The sequence below is a fragment of the Narcine bancroftii genome, chromosome 1 (genome assembly GCF_036971445.1).
Source record: "Narcine bancroftii isolate sNarBan1 chromosome 1, sNarBan1.hap1, whole genome shotgun sequence".
Lineage (NCBI taxonomy): Eukaryota > Metazoa > Chordata > Chondrichthyes > Torpediniformes > Narcinidae > Narcine > Narcine bancroftii.
The window spans coordinates 329,303,506-329,315,341 of NC_091469.1; the positions used below are offsets into that span (position 1 = coordinate 329,303,506).

The following is an 11,836-nucleotide window of genomic DNA, read 5'->3' on the forward strand; positions in this document are numbered from 1 at the left end:
GGGCCAAAATGGCCTATTACCATGCTGTATGTCTAAATTTAAATTTAAGTGGGGGGGGTGGGGGTGAGTTACCCAAAATTAGAGAAATTAACGTTCACGCCACTGAGTTGTAGACTAGACAGGGGATGACGTTCTTCTAGTTTATATTTGGTCTCATTATGGTAGTGAAGGAGCCACAGGAAAGACAGGCTGGTGTGAGAACAGAGAGAGGAGTTACAATGCTAGGAGCACAAGATGCTCGGCTGAGCAGTCGCATCATCTGCACTTGGTCTCACTGATGTAGAGGAAGCTGCAAAATGCTCTATAATGAGGAGGTGCCCCACCTGCAAGGCCTCTTTGGTGGTGAGGGAGTAGGTGTAGGGACAGATATTGCACCTCTTATTATTGCAGGGGATATACACGAGGGGACTGAAATTAGAAAACTCTACATCCATAACATTAGGCTGCAGACAGCCCAGGCAAAATATTAGGTGTCTCGAGCTTACATTAGGCCTCAATCTGGCAATGGAAAATACCCAGGACAAATAGGTTGGTGTGGCAATAGGAATTGAAATGGCAAGTAACAGGGATCTCAGGATGCCCACTGTGAACAGAGCATAGATATTTTAGGAAATGATCCCCGAGTTGGTGTTTGGTCTCACCAATTTAATTGGCAGCATTATATGCACAAATCTACCTCATGTTGAGTTTTTTTAAATTCAGATAATGAGTCCCCTTCTCCCCTATCACTTCTGCTCTCCCCATCTTCTTCCTATACACATTTTTCTACCCTTTCTCAATCACTCTCCCACCCAGCTCCTACCCATTGTCATTCACATTCTCTTTGGATATCCTTCCATCTCACTCTCTCTCTTCCCCCTCCTCCCCCATAACCCTTTAATTCTACCTGGTCTCACTTTACACCACCATTGTCACCTTCTTACCAATTACCAACATTGGAAGCGTTCATTGTCTAATCCAACTATACTCAACGGAGACCATATCATTACCCCACCCCCACCCCCCCAGGTACATTAAAGGGGTGCCACAGACTGAAATCATACCAAATATTTTATGTTTTTTATGTGTTCAGTAGGAGAAAAGTACAGAAAAAAAAACAACTAAACTTGACTGCTTCACAGGGAAGGGGCCCCCATAAACTTTGAGCTGAGTCCAAAGGAGGCCATTGCCAAAAAAATTGAGAATGGCCAGGACTCTAACCACCCACTCCACCCTGTACAACCCACATTCCTCCATGCGATCCCTTTGTTTTTCTTGCCTCCCTCGCTCTCTTCGTCTGCAATTTGCCAATCTGTCCATCACATTTCACCTCACCTTGGTTCAACAATCCCACATGGGCCCTAATTCTTCCACCCTGTTCTCATTAAACTAGCCTTTCTCTTGAGGGTGGTGACCAAAAATGTTGACCTTTGTCCCACAGTGAAGCTGTTCGACCCACCCCATTCCTCAAGCGGATTATGTTTAGCTTCAGGTTCCAGGAGCTGCAGTCGCCAGCCGCCCTTCATTCTAAGGGTAATTATTTTAATATAGGCTGCTGGAACTGGATAGGAGGCTGTGGAAATATACCTTGATAAAAATATTCAAAAGGATTACAGTTTTAAAAACTTATGAAACTGCAAGTGGAAAAGTACCCCCGTCCACCTGGAACAAGTTCTAAAATCCAGGAGGATTTAGAAAGAGAGAAGCAGTGTTGCAAACTATAAGTTCTCAGTAAAAACACAAAATGCTGGAGTGGCTCAGCAGATCAAACAGTGTCCTTTATGTAGTAAAGATACAAAAATCGATGTTCGGCCTTCAGCCCTTCATCAAAGTATGAGAAAATGCCAGCAGGCATCCAAACAAAAGAGTGGGGGGTGCGGAAAGGAGGGAGGCAAAGGCAGGAGATGATAGGAGGAGAAAGGAAGGAGGGGACAGCAGCAAAGAGGGAGGGATGGCTAGGTGGGTCGAAGAACTGGAAGGACAGGAAAGGGAGAGGGGAGAGAAAAGGTGACCAGGTTTAGTGAAAAGCATAAAAATAGGCCCTTTAAGCAAGGAAAATGCTCAACTCTAAAGGCAGAGGTTCTCCGCCCTTACGCCTAGAGATTTACCTTTCTGAATATGCTGTGGCAGGCTCTGAGGTGCTGAATCCAACCCTTATCGGGGAAAGATAATTGACGGAGAGCAGTGCTCCACAACCTGGCAGAAAATCTAATTCACCTCCAGGATCTGTTTAAAGATTGACAAAAATTGGACATGTCCCTATAATCCCCCACTGAGACACAAATGAAAGGGTCTGAAGAGAAGTTTTAAAATTATGAAAGGCACAATAGGTTGGGATAATCAAAACAAGGAAAATAGTGTCAAGATATTTACCTTTTTTGAAAAAAAAATGTAATCAGGACGGTTTTTTTTAAAAAAAACACACATTGCCTCTTAAACAGAACTGTTTTTTAAAAAGTAAATACTTGAAACAAGAGAATAATATAGTTAAATTATCAACAAAGGATTAAGTTATATAGTTACAGACTGACACATATTTTAGAAATATTAGCTCCTGTGATGCAGAATTTCTCATTCAGGTCAAATGTGCTTTGGTGTCACATTTCACATCGAGTGAAGAGGAATTGTGGAAAAAATTTTGTTTTCTTTCCCAAGTACATATGCAACTTGACGAAACAGCATCTCTCCAGACCATGGTGTACACATAAAAACACACAATACACAGTACATGGTGATCACATAAATAACCAAAAAAATACAAATATTTGGGATGATTTACTCGGCTACAGGATAACTGTTCAGTCCACAGCCTGTGGGAAGAAGCTATTTCCCAGTCTGGTTTTGATGCTCCTATACACCTCCTTCTTGATAGTATTGGGTTAAAATTACTGTGTGCTGGATTGAAAGGGTCTTCTATAATTCCTCGACACCCATTTAAGATTCACAATTCTTTTATTGTCAGGTAATAAAGACGGTGCAATTTGCCATCAGCAGAAATTGCCTTAAGCACCTCTTATAGTCAGAGAATGAAAAGCAAAAGTAGAGTCTCTTTTCTTCCCCCCCACCCCCACCCCACCCCAAGTTACCAAGTGTCTGTGGATTTGCCTCCAGCGCTGCCGAAGTGCCTGCAGCCACGTGGAGTCCAATCCAAACCATCAGCAGCCCAAGCTCCAGATCCAAACCTCCAACGTGATCAGGAAATGTTTAGTGCCCTCAGCACCCTCTCAGATTGCGGTTCTAATTCCTGGTATGCCTTCAGCCAGTCTCCAGGTGTCCACTGCCTGGTGTGAATCCCTCGACTGCAGTCGCCAGCAGCCTGAGTGTGTTCCTCGCCTCTGGCCCACCACCGCCTGTGTGTGTTCTTCAGCCACAGAATCCCTCACTGGTCTGCTGCCATGGTCACTTTCCCATGGGTCATCTCTTCTGTTTCTCATTCTCAAATGGGGGGGGGGGGGGTCGGGGGGGGGGGTTGTTCTCCCTGTTTTCTGGTGCTCTGCAACACTCCCAGAAAATGTCAACAGCAGAGGAAAGGGAGACACCAGCGATCCTTTCAGCTGGTTTTATGATCTTTTGTATAGGCTTCCAGGCTGATGTTTTGTAGCTACCATGCCACAGAATGATGCAGCCAGACAGGACACTCACAGTTGTGCTCCTGTAAAAGGTTGTAAAGATGGAGGTCGGTAGCCTTGCCCTCCTCAGCCTCCTTAGGAAGTGTAGGCAGTGCTGTGCCTTTCTGGAAGGTGTTGCGTCCAGAATAGGTTGTCCAATGAGGAGGTTTTGTGAATCCAGAAAGGAACTTATGCCCACACAAGTTTGCAGAGGATCAATTTTACTCTGCATGTCAAATTTTTGACCTACTACATCAAGGTGGTGGTATAGGAGTATCAAAATCAAGACTACCAGGCTGGGAAATAGCTTCTTCCCTCATGTGGTTAGACTGATGTACAGTATCCTGTAACCATGTAAATCAGTGGAAAGAGTAAGGTTTGAAAATCACTGTTTAAATCGTACCTCATTGACTCATTATGTGCATGGTTTCATAACTCCAAAGGAAATGGGCTAATGACAATTTTTCTCAAAGCAAAATATTTCAGTAACAATTGGGTCTAGACCAATGGTTCTCAACCTTCCCTTCCCACTCACAAGCCACCTTAACCAATCCCTTACTAATCACAGAGCATTTATGGCAAAGGGATTACTTAAGGTGGAATTTGAGTTGGGGGGGGGGGAGCAGTTTGAAAACCTCTGGTGTAAATCATCCCAAAATATTTATACATTTTAAATTATAGGTTTATGTGATTATTATATATTGCATATTGAGAATGTACTGGGGTCTGGAGAAACACTTTCATTTGGTTATACATGTACTATCAGATGATAATAAACTTGAAATTTATGGGTAGCAATTAGTAAAATTCTGCAAGGATGAATGTCCAAAACCAAAACAGAAGGTGAAAACCCCTTTGCTTCAAAATTACATGGCTCCGGTTACTCAAAAGATGTATACAGTGTCATTAATTATGAATCAACATGGCACAGTTATGGGCACTCCTCTAGAAGTAACATAATCCAATGGCTTCCAGACAAATAAACAACAAACCAGTTTACCCAGTACTGTTTCTGAATTCAAACATTTCAATTTGCTTCCAAATCTTTGTGTGGGGAATCTAAGCTTTTGCAATTCCTTTAAATAAGCTCATAGTTCCTCATATTGTCAACAATAACTAATGCATTCATTGTGTAACTTAGTCAATTAGTTTACAGGAAAACCTTTCACATCACCACTACATTGTGATTAGATTCATTCCGAGTGAACAATAAAAATCCCATTAAGAATACAACTTATTATTTCAAACCCCCAAAGTTTAAAGGGAAGAGGTGAAATCCTTGAGATACAGAGAACAATTTGAATTCTACATGCACCAGCTATAGCAGGAGGCACCAAAAAGTATTAGTCTGTTTTACTTCACATAACCCAGTCTTTGCTGCGCAGGCCCTTGCCTTCAATGTAGTGTGGCCAGGCATCTGGATTTAGGCTGGATTGTCCAGCTTTTGAGGTCTCTGTCCAGCGCCACCTTGAGCTGGAAGTTAATCTGTCCTCCATTTGGGGATGTAGGCCATACAGCCTCAAAATGTGGGACAAATTAAGGGGGAGAATCCGCAAAAAGGGAAGGGAGTCAAGGAACACACAATTACCTGTCAATTTGTGGCACCCCAGGGTGAGAAGGCTGTGCATGGCCATGATTATTGCACGCATGCGCCAGCTGCCACACGCACATGCATAATTGATTTGAATAACGGTGCCGGGCAGTGCATGCGTGGTGGCCCTGCACGCAGATGGGGTGGGGGGGGGGGGGGAATTCAGGTCAGAAGTTTAGTACAGGGGTCAGAGCATGTACTTGTGGTGTGAAGATCTTTGGCTGTGCCTGATCACTACAGTCGAAGAGGACGGACAACGTCAAGTTGAGTGGAGTGTGTGTTTGTGGACTTTGATCTTTGAAGGAGGGTGAGTAACTCCGTTTTGATCCAATTTTTCTAATTTTTTAAATTTTCGAACAAATGTTTCTCTTTAAGCATTTCAAAACTTTTAAAATCCTTAAAGAGAAACAATAGAAAAACAGGTCTTTTAATCAGTATTTGCAGATCATGTGAATTACATTAATAGGAGAGTTAAAAATGTAACCAAGGTAACATGTTTGATATGACTGTTTCTTAGAAGCAGATAGTTCAGATAATGGTAGTAAAATTATTTCCACTGTATGTGTTGTGTATATAAAAAATTGTTAAATCTTAAAAACATACTCAACTTCATCCATTAAAATAAATGGGAAAAGGAAGGAGGGATAAATCTGAGGAAGAATGGAAAATATTATGGAGCAATGGAGGGATCAATGAAAGACTAATATGCAGAATGATAAATCATTGAATAGGAAAAAGGGCTCCAGCAGATAAATTGCAGGTTTTTGCTGGATTTATAATCGGCAAAAAAAGTTCCATGTTAGAATTTTTATTTAATAAAATAACTAAGGTGATCATCTGCAGTTGTTGTTTTTGCAATTTAAATTTTATAAAACAAGTATTTATTTTTTTGAAACACATGGTAACCTATGACCATGTCCTCATGGCCAGTGCCAAGGGGGGCATTCGTGGGCATTGCATCCCCAAATTAGTTATCGTGCCTCACCCTACCCGCAGCATTAGCGTCAGCACACATGCATTCCGTCAGAGGGAGGGGGAAGTGTGACAGCGGCATATGGAGGTTCATGGCAGGTAAGGCACCTGCACCAACCCCCTCCCCCACCCCCATGCTCCTGCATGTCCTCCTTTTTGGTCATTTGGAAATGGCCATCCTATTTCATTAGTGTCACCATTTGTACTCTATTGAAGTCTTTCTTCTGTCTCAATTTAAATTTAATCAGAAAAACCCTCTATGCCCTTCTTCCTCGCATGCTTGCACAACCTGAACCACTCTCTCCACATCAACTGGGCAAAAGTTTCAGACCAAGTTCCCCAAAGGATTTCTTGGCGACATTTCATACTGATGACCTCTAGTTATCCTACAACCCACAAATGTAGGCATTTACTCTGTCAAAAAAATTAATCATTTCACAAGACCTCTATTGTGTACTCATCAGCTTGCTTTTCTAAAAAAAAATGACCCAGTCAATTTGTTCTCTTTTGACATGATCTACAGTATGTGTTCTAACAAGGTTCCATATAGAGTAACCAAAGGTCTCCTATATTTCAGACAATCCCTCCAAAATTAAACCCTATTGCTTAGCTTATGTTGTGAGCCAAGAGGACCCAAAAACCCAGCAGCAATAGAAATTCACCAAGACAAATGGTTACTGAAACAAAAGTTGCTTTTAATTATCTTTAATCATGAACACAGAATCACACTAACTTATCACTATTAACTAACCTAACTTAACCCCCTTCTAATTCTAAGCACACGTGTATGTAAGGTGTGTGTAAGTTTAGAAAATTCCTTTGATTCACAGTCCAATCTCACTTCTCACTCCTCCAAGTTCACTGGTTCCAGGCAATTATACTGTACACAGAATTTAACATTTAAGAAGTTCACCAGCCTTTGGTACTTGAAAGGTAAATGATTACCACTCAGGAAGGTTCTTGACTGTTTTCAGAGAGAGATTTCTGCTCGCTGGACACAAACGGATTCCTTCCGATCAGCCACTTAAGTGTCTTGCCGAAGAAACTTGCCTCATCAGGGTTTTCCTGATTATAACCTCTTTCTTTCAGGTCACCACAAAGTTTCATTTCTGTTTCACTTATTCCAAGTGAAACATTATACAGCCAGTCCTCTCCTCTTGTATGGACCACAAGGGCTTTGACCAGGTTGAACTAAGAACTCACAACCCATCTTCAAAATGGGTTTTTTCCCCACAAGCTTGCCAGCTTGTCTTGTTCAAGTCCCAGCTGCTACTGCAGAACTGTATATCTGAATTTTCTCTCTCTCTGAGAGAACCACATGAGTCACTTAAAAACAGCAAACTGCATTCAAACAGACTGAAGCACCAGACCCAAAACAATAATTCATATCTCCACAGCATTTCCAATACCTACTTGTAAAGTCTCAATAGGCATTCTTCGAAGTTTTTGCAAAGACACTTAGAGCCTGGACTGTCTGGCTTGAGCCAAGCTCTGTCATTTTAAATGAGATCTGTTTTGAAGTGTTTGTATCTATGTGTGACCTAACTAAAAATCCCCACAATTTACCTTCCAAAAGCATATCTATATGCAATATAAAATATAACAATCTGTCACACTTGGGTTTATGTCCTGCTAAACTGTGGCACAACTTTCAGTGACTGGTGAATTTGCTCTCTGCGATTCCTTTCATCCTCTACTCCAGTGGTTCTCAACATTTTTCTTTCCATTCACATCCCACTTTAAGCAATCCCTATGCCATCAGTGCTCTGTGATGAGTAGGGGATTGTTTAAGGTGGGATGAGAGTGGGAAGGGAAGGCTGACAATCACTGCTCTAGACACAATTGTTACTGAAATATTTTGCTTGAGAAAAATTGTCATTGGCCCATTTAATTTGGAATTATGAAACTGTGCACATAATGAGTCATTCTTTCCACCCACATACCACCTTAAGCAATCCCTTACTCATCACAGAGCACTGATAGCAAAGGGAATACTTAAAGTGGGATGTAGGAGGAAAGATAAAGGTTGAGAACTACTGTTCTACTCCACCAAGACACACTTTGCAAGAAATTAGTGACCTCCATGGACCATCTCCAAAAATGTTCCATCCAACGCTGATCAGTGTTGAGGTTCTTTTCAAAATTATTAGTCCATTCTGAACATAAATAAATGTTGTCCATAATCCATTGCAGTCCACCTGCACATTCAGTAGTCTGCTTCATCCCTGCCACTCACAACCCCCTAAACCCTCACTAAACCAACACCAAATTTGGCATAGTCTGTAAATTTAGACTTTGTATTTTGATCCTTGAAAAAAAATTCCAAAATTTGTTAAGTTTACTCACATCCCCAATTCCAGTAACAAATAAAACTTGTCATTTTATCCCAGCAGCAGATTGTTCAGTGATCCCAAAGGAGAAACACTTTTTAAAACTGAAATGCAAGAGGAGGTTTATCATCCTACTGTTTACCCCAATCACAAATAAACTCTCCATCTTCAAACAAACAACATTCATTGTGTATGACAAACCAGCTTTTCAAAGGAAGCCTTTAAATTCTTTTCTAGCCGTAATTCCTTCACTATTTAGAGATTAGTTCCATAGAATCATCAATCAGACCCTTTGGCCCTTCATGTCTGCTTCAAATTACTTTTCTGCCATGTCTCACTGACCTGCACCCATTCCATTTCCCTCACATCCATGCAACTGCCCAAATTTTTCTTGAAGGTCAAAATTTAGCCTTGTCAATTCAGCTGGCACCTCATTCCACATCCCCATCACTCTCTGCATGAAGAAGTTTCCCTAATGTTCCCTTTTAAACTTTCCCCTCAACCTTAACTCATGGAAATGGATATTGAAAATGGCAGTGCTGCAGGAGCCTCTGTCATGCCAGTGCTGCCACTGGAGCAGACCCACAGGGAGAGAGGAGTGGAGATACAGCGCTCCCACGGTGTCTAACTGCCCAGACAACCGCCATTAGCTCCGCACAGGGTTTGAACGGCCCATTAAAGGAGCCAACGATAGTTTTATTTAAAGCCCCACAAGCGAGGATTCGCACCCAAGATGGTGGCGCCTATAATCAGCACCAACCAGCCACGAGGGGTTGCAGACTTCAGGGAAGCGGACGACTGACGCAGGGCACCAAAAAAAAAACACCCTCCATCGGAGAAGAACCGGGATGGTGACCACGGCGGTGGTCCAGTGAGGGGGCTCTGTGGCTAAAGAACCCACACATGCAGCGGGTTGCTGGTGACTCGAGGCCCACAGAGGCCAGGGACTACGAGAGACTGTTTTCGGGAGACCCGTGCCAGGCTGTGGATTGCTGGAGACTGGCTTGAAACTGGCTGAAGGGTACCATTTACTGGAACCGGGACGCAAGAGGGTGCCAAGGGGTTCTTGACCATGTCTGAGGTTCGGATCTGAAGCTTGGGATGCCAATGGTTTGGCTGCAGAAGCAGTGGAGACAAATTTACAGACACTATGACTCTTTCTCTGACTGTAAGAGTCTCTTCAGGCAATTTCTGTCAATGGTAAATCTGTCTGCCTTACAGCAGACAAAAGCAATTTCATGTTATGTGACATTGTTTTATTAAATGACAATAAATTGAAACTTGAATCTCAAGTCCTCTGGTCATCTAACATTAGTGGAGGAAGCAATCTTGCATTTACTCCATCTCGATCCATCATAATTTCATATCTCTCCTCATTCTTCTGTGTTTCTGTCCTAACCTGTTAAACCTTTCCCTGTAACTCAGTTCTTCAGCAAATAATACTCAATTTTTACATGTCACCCAGTTCACAGCTTGGAATCTGCCCGTTTACAGGCAGAACAGAGTTTCTGTGCAATTGGCCTTGATTTTCATAGTTGAGAGTTTGACACTGGCAAAAAAAAGGCCCCACTCATCCAACAACATGGAATGATATAGCAAAGAGGGTATTTCAACCCATTCCTTCGATGGTTGGAAATTTTTCAAGTATTTTTCCTTTTTAATTTTGAAAGCTAAGATCAAATTGCTTCTGTCATCCTTTTAAGCAGCAGCTTCAAAATCATAACTTGTTACATATAGAAATGTCTGCCTCCACTCTCTTCACCCATTAAAATTACTTAATCAAAGTATGAAAGGCACTTTTAAAAAAATACCTCTCATATTGTTTTTCTTGTTAATCATCTTCAAATTCTCTCTCTACATTGCAGCTGGCTGAAGCTACAGGTGATTTATGAGCCGTTTCTGAGGACACAATGCTTCTGGACAATCATCAATTCAGTGAAAGACACTCTTCAGTCTGCCCCAAACCTGTGGCTCTTCGTGAGTGAGGGGATGCTGCTGTCACATTCAAGGCAGGATGGACGGCGGAGGTGGGGAAAAGAGAGAGAGAGAAAACCAAGACAGCAAAAAGACTTTCACTCCTCTGCTGTGAATAAGGGTTACTTTTGAGAAAATAAAAGAAACTGCAGGAACTCAGGGAAAGAATCATATCCAAGAGTCAGTATATCTGTGGCTCGCTGAAGTGCGAACAAACAGGCACAAACAACGAAGGCTGTACTGAAGGCTTCAATTAACTTAATACTTGCACACAAGGTTCTGATTCCTTTCTGGCCCTGTGTGCTCTGCTCCTGCCCGGGGGGGGGGGGGGGGGGGGGGGGGTGGGGTGTGAGCCTTTATGTGGGGCTGGTGATTGGCAAGGTGAAGCCAGTCTCCCAGGTACAATGGGTTGTCCCCTGCCCCCTGCAGTAGGCAGTGCAGGCGTGCGGACAGGTGCAGACAGTCACCGACAGTCCAGTGGTTGTATCACCACAATATCACAACAGTACCACTTTCACTTGATTGTCAAGGTTCAAGTTTCATTTATTGCCATTAACACAAATGCCCTCTAAAGCCTTAGAAAGAACTGCCAAAGTTCCAGTGCCTCAATGAAAAAGAGAAAGGGTAGCAAAAGAGTCCATTCAGTGACTTCAACTATCTGTAGATCTTGCCACTTCCTCCGACTCCAGAGCTGCATGGCTTTCATCTGTTCCAGTGGTGAACCCAAACTCCAGGCATCCAAGACACCCATTTCAGCTCCTGGCTCCCACCCAAAATGATCAGGAAGCAGTCAGCATCCAGGCCCTCCAAGGGCCCTGACTGCCATTCTCATGAATCCCAATCTTGATACCTGGTTTCCATGAGCCAGTCTGCAGCAGTCCGCAACCTGCAGCAGTCCATCAATCCCGGTCCAATTCTGTGGTCTCCTACCCTGTACAGTCCTCTCCCAGGGTTTCCTTTCACGGTGGGGATCAACCTCTTGTTGATAGTCTTTTTCAAACATGCAGCGCATTAACAGAACCTTCCAACCCACAAGCCGTGCCACCCAATATATCCAATTGACCTACACCGCCCCCCTCCCTGTACATTTTGAAGGGTGGGAGGAAACCTCAGACATGGAGAGCTGGATTTGAACCATTATTGCTGGTATTGTAACAACATTGTTCTCACCGTTACTTTAACCGTGCTACCCATATGACTTGTGAATTGCTTTTAGCAGAGCCCTAAAGGGCCATAACTGAAAAAGAAATGCTGAAAATGCCTGTTCTAGCCAAAAATAATAGCATTCTTCTCTGATACGACTGGAAGCTTACTTGCGCAGACTAGAAATACAATCTGTAGGTTGAATGGATTTTGTTGTGGCCTTGCACTTTTAAAACATG

General features: G+C 42.8%; 1 protein-coding gene across 4 annotated transcripts in view; it reads right to left on the reverse strand.

Annotated features, from left to right (window-relative positions):
• Nucleotides 1-11,836, reverse strand: part of LOC138748300 (E3 ubiquitin-protein ligase RNF144B-like) — a 157,367-nt gene that overhangs the window by 79,527 nt on the left and 66,004 nt on the right. The gene's annotated exons all lie outside the window — the stretch shown is intronic.